Source organism: Salmo salar, chromosome ssa10 (genome assembly GCF_905237065.1).
Source record: "Salmo salar chromosome ssa10, Ssal_v3.1, whole genome shotgun sequence".
Lineage (NCBI taxonomy): Eukaryota > Metazoa > Chordata > Actinopteri > Salmoniformes > Salmonidae > Salmo > Salmo salar.
The window spans coordinates 105,383,786-105,398,065 of record NC_059451.1 but is presented as its reverse complement, the minus strand read 5'-3'; the positions used below and the strand labels follow the sequence as shown (position 1 = coordinate 105,398,065).

Genomic DNA, 14,280 nt, shown 5'->3' with positions numbered 1-14,280 from the left:
TTAGGCAACATGTAAGAGGAGAATGGCATTGGTGTTTCTGTACAAGTCAGGTGAGAAAACGTTTTTTTTCTACTTGCACGCACACACCCACAGAGAAATCAGTGACATGGACAACCACATATTTAGCTTACGTTGATTGGAGTAAATTGTTTTTGGCATCTTTTAGTTTTCACTGTATTAGACTAAGCATAGGTGATTAGTGGAGCATACGTGTCTTCCCTTTGGCTCAGTTGGTAGAGCATGGTGTTTGCAACACCAGGGTTGAGGGTTCGATTCCCACGGGGGGCCAGTACAAAAAAATGCATGAAATGAAATGTATGTATTCACTACTGTAAGTCGCTCTGGATAAGAGTGTCTGCTAAATGACTAAAAATGTTTCAACATTTTTTTGATTATGTTTCAATGGTGCTGGAATATTGGAGGCAGCTCTTGTTTTCTTTGCGACTTGCAGTAACTCTCCATGGTTCTAAATCAATAGTTGTTTAGCAGTCAGAAAATGTCAGAAACATTACCTTGCTTGACCATGTTATAGGTCATGTAACTGTTTGTTACATGGAATATGTTTTGTGGAATTCACCGGATTTGTAACGAAACAAATGTGTGGTTGAATTTATTCTGCCACCGTGTCTTCTCATTGTCTCGGCCTTAGGCCTATATACAGTGTCGGATTTAGGTATAGGCAACATGGGCAGCCACGCCCGCACCAAAAAAAAAAACCCGGAATGGTGACATTTGCGCAATCGGTTTTCTATCGCTCATTTTCTATCACGTCAATGATATCATGTCACCGTGTGGGACTGTGGGTCAATTAACCTTGTCGGAGTGGGCGCCCTGATTCTCGTTTGTGAGCTAGGCAGGCTACTGACTGGGAAGGTCTCCCACTCAGAAGTACGAGATGGGGAGGGGGGCGGGGGTAGGTTGACCTCAGGTCTCCCCACTAGAAGCCCGAGGTATGGTGAGCGGGTAGTGTATCAAATAGCGCACCTCTAACTTTGTACAGTCTAAAATCTGTCACACTACGAAATGCTACCAAATAAACCACAATTCATTCATCATACTATGAATATATAGTTTCAGACATATTGTTGCATTTTTTTCTGTTTTTTGCAAAAATGTTAAGATAATATAAAACCAGTCTGCACACCACCAAGGTGAATTGGTTTAGTCTTGACTCTTGGTTGACAGTGTTGGGGGATGGGTATGCTCTACCAACTGGGTCCTGTGTGGCTCAGTTGGTAGAGCATGGTGTTTGCAACGCCAGGGTCGTGGGTTCGATTCCCATGGGGGACCAGTACGGAGAAAAACAATGTATGAAATGTATGCATTCACTACTGTAAGTCGCTCTGGATAAGAGCGTCTGCTAAATGACTAAAATGTAAATGTAATGTATTGATGCTCGAGTGCCAAATCAACACAAATGTGTTTCTATTTGTCTGTTACCACTTTTGATATGAGTCTTATTTTTGAATATATTTTTAAATTAAGAGGTCGACCGATTATGATTTTTCAACGCCAATAGCGATTATTGGAGGGCCAAAAAAAAGCATGAGAACATATGAAAGCTGGTGGTTCAACATTCCCAGTTAAGAAATTTTAGGTTGTAGTTATTATAGGAATTATGACGTGTCGACTGTTTCCCTCTATACCATCTGTATTTCATATAACTTTGACTATTGGATGTTCTAATAGGCACTTTAGTATTGCCAGTCTAATCTCAGGAGTTGATAGGCTTGAAGTCACAAACAGCGCTGTGCTTCAAGCATTGCTAAGAGCTGCTGGTAAACGCAGTAAAGTTCGAATGAATGCTTACGAGCCTGCTGCCGTCTACCACCGCTCAGTCAGACTGCTCTATCAAATCATAGACTTAATTATAATATAATAAACACAGAAATACGAGCCTTAGGTCAATAATATGGTCAAATCCGGAAACTATCATTTCGAAAACAAAACGTTTTTTTCTTTCAGTGAAATACGGAACCGTTTCGTATTTTATCGAACGGGTGGCAACCCTAAGTCTAAATATTGCTGTTACACTGCACAACCTTCAATGTTATGTCATAATTATGTACAATTTTGGCAAATTAGTTTGCAACGAGAAAGGCGGCCTAAACTGTTGCATATACTCTGACTCTGCGTGCAATGAACGCAAGAGAAGTGACACAATTTCCCTAGTTTAATATTGCCTGCTAACATGAATTTCTTTTAACTAAATATGCAGGTTTAAAAAATATATACTTCTGTGTATTGATTTTAATAAAAAGTCCTTGATGTTTATGGTTAGGTACATTTGTGCTTTTTTTGCTAAATCATCCCCCGTTTGGCGAAGTAGGCTGTGATTCGATGATAAATTAACATGCACCGCATTGATTATATGCAATGCAGGACAAGCTAGTTAACCTAGTAATATCATCAACCATGTGTAGTTAACTAGTGATTGTGAAGATTGATTGTTTTTTATACGATAAGTTTAATGCTAGCTAGCAATTTACCTTGGCTCCTTGCCGCACTCGTGTAACAGGTGGTCAGCCTGCCATGCAGTTTCCTTGTGGAATGCAATGTAATCGGCCATAATCGGTGTCCAAAAATGCAGATTACCGATTGCTATGAAAACTTGAAATTGGCCCTAATTAAAATCGACCTCTAATTTCTATAGTTTTAAATGTTATGATTATTTATTTGTGTTGTTCCAAATGTCTGAATAAAATGCACAGTTATTGCAGAATGGTGTTTGTTTTTGTTGGTTGGGGGGGGGGCAGAAGCCAGAACCACCACTGCCTATATATCACGGTGTCAAGGCATATGAACTAACAGGTTATAGAACAAACAATGCAATTATCACAACCCATAGGTTGTAACGTGGCTTTTATTTGGGGTTGGCTATGCCGGTGATTTTACCCCCCCACCGGTACTGGAGGACAGATGTCGCGGTCATTAGCCCACTTACAGCATATAAATATCTTAATCAACACTTTATAATGTCTACCAGTTAACAATATGAGAAAACATGGGACCAATAATTCTCATGCCCAATGTAATGAAAGGGCGACCTAATCTCTTCTGTAACAGAGAATGCTTCATGCAAAATGAGACAATGTAACAACCTGGGTGAAATGTTAATAACTTGCAGTCTGTGAAACGTCATTATGCATGCATAATGGTAAAAATGTATACAATTTAACTCATTCATGTGTTACAATGTTGCAAACCAAGGGGCATATTCAACTGCCAATGTAAACAACGAGTGAAAATGATATTTTGTAGCCGAATGCACATCAAGATAGAGGAGAAGCACTTCGAAAAAAAGGTCACGTATGTGACCGAGTTAATTAAAAAAATAAAATCACCAACGCGTGACATTCTGAAACGTGCAGTAGTAACCCACTTACCTAACTAGAATCTTAGAAAATGGACACTCTTTCAAACGATCCGCGAATGCACCTCTTCTTAGCTTTGGTCCATATGTTTATACAATCCTGTCGTATATCCGGAAGATTTACCCTATTTCGGTTATTATTGCCGTTTCTATATTCCGCCTGGTAATGTATGTATGTGTAATCTACAGCTTGTTTGGCACGTTCAGCTATACTGCGAGAAGGCGCAACTTGAAAACGGACAGAGGGTGCGGGAGAGCACATCACGATGTTGTAGAGGGGGGACATAAACCTTCGATAATAGAAGCTGCTTTCGAAGACAACATTTTTCGCAAATATGCGAATGACATCAATTAAACCACTATATATAAAAACTAGATTGCTTTAATCAAAGAAAAGTGTTTACATGTTGTGATACAACTCTAAATGTTCAGAGAACTGCAATGAGAAACCCCCCTCAACTGTTCAAAGTGAGACATGCTTTAACTCAGTTTAATCCGATTGGTTTCATCGAACGTGGAGCTGGAGTGTGAGGCTGTCAAGAGACGAAACACATCGGTAGGGGCAGCAAAGTCTTGTGTCGTTTCCTTCTCATGTCTGTGTGATATAAGGTACGTCGAGACAGCAATACCTGCGATGTAGCCCTACTATATGTGTGTGTGTGCGTGTGCGCGCGTGTTATTGTAATTATTATTGTCACCTAGTCTGGAGTCTAACGTATTTGGGCAGGGCGAGCTTGTCAAATTGTGAAGTTTAAACTGTAGATGAGAAAAGGCTGAGCGAATGCAATGCCTTTCATCAAGCCGAGATTACATTGTGAGAACATTATAGGTTTTCCACTTGATCACTTTCATACAGTATGGCAAGATATCACATGAAAATGCCCAGAGCAGAGAGAGACTTTACCGACAAAAGTCAACATTTTCACTGTTACATTCTGCATCAAGCATCCAGCAAATGAAATATGTTGTCAAGGATCCTGCCTTGCCCTGCCAGAACAAACACATCAGAGGTTCATTACCCTAAAGATCATCAGAACAATTGATCTCCATGCGACCACCATAAACTTACATTGCCTCTTGTACTAATAACATGAAAGTGTTGTGACTGTTGGCATTGGTATTTTGGTAATTTATTAGGATCCCCATTAGCTGTTGTGAAAGCAGCAGCTACTCTTCCTGGGGTCCACACAAAACATGAAACATGTCATAACACAGAACATTAACAGACAAGAAGAGCTCAAGGACAGAACTACATCAATTTAAAAATGGAGCACGTAGCCTACATAACAATGCATACAGACAAACTATCTAGGTCAAATAGCCAGCTACTAAGGGAAAGGACAATGACATGCTGGACATTAGACCAGTGGAAATCGGTACACGAGCAATGGACATTAGATCGGTGGAAATCGGTTCCCACCGTGAAGCATGGAGGAAGGGGTGTGGGGGTGCTTTGCTGGTGACACTGTCTGTGATTTATTTAGAATTCAAGGCTCACTTAACCAGCATGGCTACCACAGCATTCTGCAGTGATACGCCATCCCATCTGGTTTGCGCTTAGTGGGACTATAATTTGTTTTTCAACAGGACAAGACCTAATACACCTCCAGGCTGTGTAAGGCTATTTGACAAAGAAGAAGAGTGATGGAGCGCTGCATTCGATGACCTGGCCTCCACAATCACCTGACCTCAACCCAATTGAGATGGTTTAGGATGAGTTGAACCACAGAGTGAAGGAAAAGCAGCCAACAAGTGCTCAGTGGCCAGCAGCAGGAGAAGATGGAGCGAGATGGATTTTGGCCGACATTCTGCTAATTTTCTGATTGATGAAACATTCGATCTCAATACAGTTTTCTGTTTCCAAAACCAGACTATGTTATGAACATAGTGGACTAAGTTTTATAGAATTTACCCTTTGCCAAAGTTTCAAAAAAATGGCATTGTTTAGAAGGAGTGCAATGGCAAATGTAGTTATTGCACACGCGCACTTCACAGAGTAGGCGTTCCCTAACAGAAATATGCAAATAATTACTAGAACGTGCCAATAGGCTCTCGCTAGATCCTGCTTAGTTCTGCCCACGGTCCTTGCTTGTTCTGCCCACTATGAATAATCAGCTCCCATTGGAAACGACAGGCTGTGCTCTATCTTGGGTTAGTTCTAAAAATCTTTGATAACATCTGTTACATATGTGTCTGCGATCAATAGAATTTAATTTGATCTGAAATCAGGCTATCTGATGGGACTTATGCAGAAAATAGGCAATCAAAATAAACATTCATGCTGGCTGCCCCTTAATAAGAAACACTTCTGTATCAGTGACTTTGGTTGCAAATGTACAAATGTTCACAAAGGACAGGGAGGATCAGAACACAGCAACCGCTCTACGATGTGACTTGTTGAGATAAAGCCCAGATAAATGTGTCAAAAATAGGCCCTTATCTGTTCTAACATGAGTGTTCAGGGGGATTGAGTGCAAACCGGAGTGTATTATTATGCTGGCAGGAGGCGACCCTGTAACACACACACACACACACACACACACACACACACACACACACACACACACACACACACACACACACTATCAGCTTTCTGCACATTAGAGACTCTGGCTGCTCTCGCTCTCTCTATGTCCCAGAAAGGCAGACACTCTCCTGTCACCTCCTATCATTGGACACAGTGGACAGCCAAGCTGACTTCAATGTACAGAACAGATAGATAAAGGTTCTCTATCTCTGCCACTGAAATTGATACAGCATGAACTTCAACTTGAAATGTTGACTCCACGCTACGTGGCATGTGTGTGAGAGGCTAATTTGTAATTACCTTGCCACCAACCTGGTGGCTTTCTTGTGGTATTGGCATTGTTATCTGTTATATCAGTGGACAGCTGATGTAAGAAATATGTGTTAAGCTTAAAATATGGCCCTGGCTTTAAATTCTTATAACCATAAAGTAAGAGAGAAAAGATATATGACCAGGTAACTATGCTATAATACACTAAATGCCTATGTTATCTGACAACCACTACCCAAAGTGATAAAACTGTCACCTCACAAGTAAGCACTAAAAATAGAAAACATTTCAGGGTCCAAAAAATTGAAAGCCACTGGAAAAAGCATGAAGAAAAATGCCTCTTACAAAAGCAAAATGATATCACACACAGGGCTCTACATTAAACATTTTAATTGGTAGCACTGGTGCTTGCAACTTCAAAAAGTTAGAGTACCACATGAAATTTAGGAGTATCAGAAAATACGATTTTTAAAATTGATAGAGATACAGCCTATGTTGAGCCTATATGAATTCTAGCTTCTTTTGTGCCCTAGAACCTAATATGTACTAAACTAATATGTAACACTGTACAGACATACGTTTATTATAAAAGTTAAAATGTTGATATGAATACCTGTCATTGAAATAACAACGTTATTTGTGAAATATTAGGTTTCTACATTGTGTAAAAGCACTAATTTCCTACTGGACTTCTCCACGAAGCTCAAGAAGTATGAATGCCCTGCTGCGGGGCTAGGTGGGACGCGTCCCACCTACGTAACAGCCACTTGCAGCCTGTGGCGCGATTTTCAAAACCTTAAAAATCCTATTACAATTTCTCAAACATATGACTATTTTACAGCTATTTAAAGACAAGACTCTCGTTAATCTAACCACACTGTCCGATTTCAAAAAGGCTTTACAACGAAAGCAAAACATTAGATTATGTCAGCAGAGTACCAAGCCAGAAATAATCAGACACCCATTTTTCAAGCCAGCATATAATGTCACCAAAACCCAGAAGACAGCTAAATGCAGCACTCACCTTTGATGATCTTCATCAGATGACAACCCTCGGACATTATGTTATACAATACATGCATGTTTTGTTCAATCAAGTTCATATTTATATCAAAAACCAGCTTTTTACATTAGCATGTGACGTTCAGAACTAGCATAACTTGATATCAAGAAACGCCTATATCAGAAAAGGCCCCTAATTGCGGTCTTGGGATGCATTACGTTGAAATTGTACACTGTCTTTAAAAACGTTCTTAAGATGACGACATGCAAGAGATCTGTCATTCATTCATTGCTATGATCATTTATTTCCTGATGAAGCTAGCCCTTTTCCTTTCTTTGTGTGTCCCCAAATGTTTGGATATACTGGTAAAGTTAGCAGATTGTCAGCTAGCTAGTCAATGAGGTAACAACTGAACAAAGTGTAAACAAATGGTTAACGACGCGCAAGTAGTTGTAGAACGGGCCACGACAGGTATGTAAAATGCGGTCCCTGCGATCAGCTATAGTAAGATAAAAATGTAGCGCCTTTAATATGGGTCAGATCCAGATCTTTTGACCTGGTTTGGATAGAATCAATCCATTTTCGTAGTAATGGTGCAACCATGGCGCTATCGAATCTGAACTCGTTTTCTTCTTTAGAGCACTCGGAAACAACCAAACAGCGTGAAGCCTTATCATTACAACATATTCTGGAAGATTTTTTCATAGTCACACACTGCTCTCAAAATAAAACTCGTGGTTGCACAGCAAAATATTTCGTCACACTTTAGAGCCCTGATCCCACACACTGCTGCCTCCATGAATATCTTATCATGCTGATGATCTAATAGATGTTCAGTTAGGCCTACAGTACAATGGCAGGCACATGGGCTCCTGGGTCTACAAAAACTCACACACTGACTCTCAGTCCAGCTAAAACAGTAGCCAGTTCAGTAATGTAAAGTCAAGTAAACGTACAACTCTGATCTTCCCGATTACATTAGTTCCTATTTACAGAGCTATGATAGTTACCGGATTAGGAGAGAAACCAGCTTCTATGAAAAATTCTGCTGTCCAATAAATGAAATTACTGTACCGTAGTGTGTAGATTGCTTGTTCACTACATAATAACGCAATAATGATCTTTTATGACATTCATGTTTTGCTATGTAATGTTATGAAACAACTCTACAACAGCATATTCATTGGCAAGGGTTCACAACATTTCAAATCGCTGCTCTCACATATCTTAGGTTAAATACTGATTGCATAATGACCAAATTACCACACCACACCTGTCACAGCACAGGACAAGGTCACTTCATAGGACCAAAAATACATTCAGCCACGTCAACAACCGCTAGACTTTGAAGAAACCTGTAGTGCTTCCCATAGGGAAGGATAACATAATTGTCTCCATACTCCCTCCAAGGACATTCCACATATGGGGCCTCCTGTCGGAACAAGTTGCCCTAGTTGTATTTGCAGGGGTTTGCTAATTAAACTAACCACAGGGGGCCGAGGATATCGACTGACTCCAATTGACTTGAGACAGAGGGAGAAACCTTGCTGGGTGAGGAGCTAATAAAGAGAGCTCATAGAAAAGAGGACTTTCACAACCTACTGTGAGGATAACAGTCATTAAGAAACATCAGAGAGGGATCCACCCAGATCTCTGCAGGTGACATTATTTAACTGTCTCTAATTGCACTCTAACCAAACCACTCCTTTTTTTTTTTTTTTACGACATCTCTTTTCCACTGAAGATCTGTAAATTACAGACACAGAACAACTGTGAGATCTCACTGACTCCTGCAAACAAATGACTCACATAAGGTAGACAGCTCTACACACATTCCACATGTAACAAAGGAAACATGCACAATGTCATCCCTGCAATCTTCAAAGGCATCTACCAGGTATGACATTGCTAATGATAAACTCACAATATCAGTCATGCAGCAAATATGAATTCAGTGTGCTGGATATGAAGGAGAGAGTGGTGACAGTACTTACAGAAGGAAGAGGCACAGCAGCTGAAGAGCTTAGGTGTTTCCTCTGTCTGTGGTTTGTTCTCGTTCTCTCCCTCCCTCTAGCTCTCCTTTCTCGTCTTCCCTTCTCACCACAGCAAGATGCTGCCTGGTCCAGTGAACGTTACCATGGCAACCTGAAAGGGGGGATTCTTACGTGACCTAGTCGCCGAGCTTGAGGATTGGCCAGACAGGGGAAAGGGGGCCCCTCCTCTCAGCGGTGACGTCACACACCCACTGGCTCACAAAGGGAGGGCTCCCGGGCCGCCTGTAAAGAAACACACAATGGGAAGTCTTGAGGAGGGGTGGGGTAATTGGAGCTAATGCACCAAGGCAACAGGGAGGACTTGACTGACAGATCTGAGAAGTGTCTGTCTGTCTGTCTGTCTGTCTGTCTGTCTGTCTGTCTGTCTGTCTGTCTACTACTACTGAGCTGGGCTTTGTAATGGGGTGGGCACAAAATGTGCCCCCAGTGCTCCAAGCTGACAGGGTACAGAAATAACACATGTTCAGTAAGACATACCACTGGTCCCATATATGGCAGCTTGACCCGCAGGCCTTACACAGGCTTACTGTCAGAGAGGCTATATATATATCACCGGAGAAACCAGACAGATGCACTGCTGTTGTTTCATTCAAAGCTATGTGTGATATTCTACGCTGCGTGCAAATGCAAACACTTCAACAATGCACATTAGATACCTGTCTGTGAATGATAAACAATACATCACATGCTCAAGCATATACACACCCTGACAATGCATATTATAATATTCCTTTGACAGATCTCACCTATTACACTCTGTAGCACAGACCAAGACCTCTGTTCGCAGTAGGGTAAAATAGCATTGATTGTCCTTGCATTCGCTGATAAACCATATCTAACAATACGTGGTCCAGATTAATTTCCTGAATTAACAGATTACTGCACACTTACTTTTAGCATAAAAATAAACTTGCCAGAGCCGCAGTTGAAGAGGGATACAAGCAAGAAACCCGAGTGACCGTCATAGGGCAGGCTGCTGATCAGCATAAGTGCCACGATTACATAATGATAACAACCTGCTTTACATTTTCAGCCATTTTACAGTCAAGAAAATTGGTCTTGCGGCTTGGACCAAGCGCAGCTAGCAATTGGAGCGCAGTTAGCTAGTGGCTGGGAAGCTGGGAAAGAACATTCATTCCATTGTTCATGGCAGCAACAAAATCATTTGGAAAGAGGGTTGAGAGTATTTTACACTCCATCTGGGAAGAGGGGCTCTCTGTCTATTTCACTGTCCCTCCAAATGATGACATACGTAAACTGTGATCGCGGTCCAGGGTACACCCTAAATGAACCAGACCACAGACACTGATGCAAAGATAATGGTCTGTGATTGGTCCAGTCTGCCAAACCAGGGAGGAGACGCAAAGTGTTTCTGGGACATCGGTAAGGTCATTGTGTTGTCTTTGCCAGGAACACACTCTCAGAGCATCCATATGCAATTCTTCATAGTAAAATACACATTCAATACCGTTTTTGCTTCCTACAGTATACATGGAATACTGTAATGGACCAATGGCATTCCTTTCTGAAGCTTTGATTCGAAGCAAATAATAATAATCATTCGATTTAGTCAACAACATGTGGTTCCACTATTCTCCAAAGACAAGGAGGTATGTTAGTGATTCACTGCCAGATCCATCAGCTCTGGCTGCAATCAAGCTTGATAACCACAACAACAAATAAAACAGTTTTCCCAAGATCAGGACCACTCCACACAGACATACACAAAACAGCAGTGTACTCTAGAATAAGGTTTAGCTAAACTTCCCAGGGTTTTCAGTAAACAATTAACTGTCTGGTTATCTCTGATCTGTGTTTACCAGAGTGAACATACAGTCTCCTGATTGGCTGGATCTGGCTAGGGTCTTGTTGGGACAGTGACCGTCACAGCCAATCAGAGAGGTCGCTCAAACGTAGCACTTCATAGTTATGTATTATGCAGCCCTTTTTGACTTCTAATGCAATACTGTAGCCAGGCAGGCGGACTGTTAGGCCCCATTAATAAAACATACTGTGTCTGTGGACAAGGCTGCCCATTTCTCCAAGGCAGACAGACGAACAATATGGAAGTGTAATTCAATTTAAGATTAAGGAAACATTACTACAGTATATTCTACAATGTGATGTTTCTTTAAAATAATTTGTCACACTAAATAAACGCTTGTTTTGCATTTAGATTGAATGCATTAGGTTCTAGTTTGTTGTCACAGAGACAGGTAATGTTAGAACTGTACAGACCATCCAACATTAGAGAATCGCCTCAGCAGTCGAAGCACTTAGCCCTTGGTCCATCCTGTTGGTCACACACACACACACACACACACACACACACACACACACACACACACACACACACACACACACACACACACACACACACACACGCTCAACAGTTTCCCGTGTGTATCAAGAATAGTCCACCACCCATAGGACATCCAGCCAACTTGACACAACTGTGGGAAGCATTGGAGTCAACATGGACCAGTATCCCTGTGGAACGCTTTCCACACCTTGTAGAGTCCATGCCCCGATGTACTGAGGCTGTTCTGATGGCAAAAGGGTTCTGATGGCAAAAAAAATATGCAACTCAATATTAGGAAGATGGGTTCTGCAAAGCATTTATTAGGATGGTGGGTTCTGCAAGGTTCTGCAAAGCATTTATTAGGATGGTGGGTTCCGCAAGGTTCTGCAAAGCATTTATTAGGATGGTGGGTTCTGCAAGGTTCTGCAAAGCATTTATTAGGATGGTGGGTTCTGCAAGGTTCTGCAAAGCATTTATTAGGATGGTGGGTTCTGCAAGGTTCTGCAAAGCATTTATTAGGATGGTGGGTTCTGCAAGGTTCTGCAAAGCATTTATTAGGATGGTGGGTTCTGCAAGGTTCTGCAAAGCATTTATTAGGATGGTGGGTTCTGCAAGGTTCTGCAAAGCATTTATTAGGATGGTGGGTTCTGCAAGGTTCTGCAAAGCATTTGTTTGTATCTGGATAGATTCTTTTTTTATCAGAGAGCCAAGTATCCTTTTTAGATATTGTATGTGTCACGACTTCCACCGAAGTCGGTCCCTCTCCTTGTTCGTTCGGCGGTCGACGTCACCGCTGACGTCGACCGCTTTTCATTTTCCATTTGTTTTGTCTTACACACCTAGTTTCAATCCCCCAATTACTTGCTCATTATTTAACCCTCTGTTCCCCCATGTTTGGTTATGAGTAATTGTTTGTCTTGTGTTCGGTCTGTTATCGTGGGCTCGGTATATTGTGTTGTATTTTGTGAATACTAGAGTAAATACGTTGATTACTCATATCTGCTGTCCTGCGCCTGACTCTCTCCACCAGCTACACACAGGCCCATTACAGTATGTTGATAAACCCAGCCTTGACATAGCCAGCCTTGATGCCAGGCCTGCCTCCTCAGCCATAGTGCTTTACATATTGGGAGTCGGTAGGGCTTTGATGTCCTCTCTAACGTGGTAGTGGGCTCACATTCCACTCAGGCTCTCAAGGAAAAATGTCAGTGTGTGTGGATCTCTGTTACAACTCCCTTCTGCCCTACTGCTGCAGTCACCATGTGTTACTTAGTGGGACACAGGCGCACAGACACACACACACACACACACACACACACACACACACACACACACACACACACACACACACACACACACACACACACACACTTCGACTGCCACTCAGACTTCCCACGGGCCAGAAAAACAAACAGCCGTATCACAGAATCAGAGGAGAGGGATGATCTACATAAACTGTGTGTTGAATAAGCATTGCATCAAGTGGTGGTTTAGAGAGAAAAATAACAGGGGATAAAGCCATTGTATTCATTATCTTACAATTGAACAGAGCTGCTTTTGTGAACGGATGTCCAGTCGCCAGTCTTACAAGACATTTTTAACTGTGTAAAGAGAGTTTAATTCATCTCATTGCTAACTGCTACAAATCTGACAGAAGCTCTACACTGGTCTCTGTGTCTGTGTGTGTTTGTGCGTGTGTGTGTGTGTGTGTGTGTGTGTAGTCTATATCATCACCATGGATCTGAAGCGTGTAGATCAGTGGTTCTCAATCCTGGTCCTGGGGACCCAAAGGGGTGCACATTTTTGTTTTTGCCTTAGCACTACACATCTGATTGAAATCATGAACTCATCAACAGGCTTTGATCATTTGCATCAGGTGTGTAGTGTTAGGGCAAAAACAAAAATGTTGTGTCCCCAGGACCAGGATTGAGAACCACTGGTGTAGAGGAAAGGCCTCTCACTACACGAAGCTCTCCTGACATCTCTTTTAGCACTCCACTGGATCATCCAGTACAGGAATCAGGGTGGAGCGCCCAGCATTCTGCATGAATTAAGTCAAAGTGAGCAACAAGTGTGAAACTGCTATTGAGAACTCTTGAGTTGTGAGAGACATCGAGAAGCAGTTCGTCCCAAGATGCCTCCCTGTCCTAATCGCTGCATGGGTTTCTGACACCTTTATGTAAGATGTCATGATTTATGACGCATTGGATCCACTACTCATAGAAATAGAATGACTAGAACAGGAATCCCCATTCAAATCAATGACTGGCGGACAGAAAGTAAAGCAGGAATTGTACCAATAAAGAAGATCTGTATTACGTTATTGCCCATTCAACTAATTATATTGCTCTATTTAAAGAACTGAAGAATGAGAAGTATGTTTGTTTACAGTAGATGATAGATAAGCAAAACATACAAAAACTAGGAAAGAGTGGTCAATGAAATCTATATTTGGCAGCACAACAGTACAACTCATCAATGGCAGAAGTTTAGTACTGTATCTTGTTTAAAACAACTAGTGCTCTATAAACAACACATCATGATTGAACCCCTTACATATCCTCAAAGTTATGAGAGGAAACAAGCTTTAGCGTGAACATCATTACAGCCAAAGGGATCTAATGGTCCAATGAAAAGCAGATTGGAACAGAACACACACACAAACACACAAATACATATGAACACATGCACATGAACACACAACCACCGTTGAGGCCCTCACACAGCATGATGCCATGCAGCCTTGCCTCA

The 14,280-nt window shown here is 41.6% G+C and overlaps 1 protein-coding gene across 30 annotated transcripts in view; it reads right to left on the bottom strand.

The window, feature by feature from the left end:
* Positions 1–14,280, bottom strand: part of LOC106561386 (protein-methionine sulfoxide oxidase mical3a) — a 157,517-nt gene that overhangs the window by 110,042 nt on the left and 33,195 nt on the right. For 29 of the 30 annotated variants that reach the window (XR_006757069.1, XR_001318787.2, XR_006757070.1 and 26 more), the window contains exon 1: positions 3,387–3,621. The gene's annotated coding sequence lies outside the window, so the exon portion shown is untranslated. Of the gene's footprint in view, positions 1–3,386; positions 3,622–9,167; positions 9,450–14,280 lie in introns of those variants that run through there. The other variant, XM_045688313.1, reaches the window with a different exon arrangement.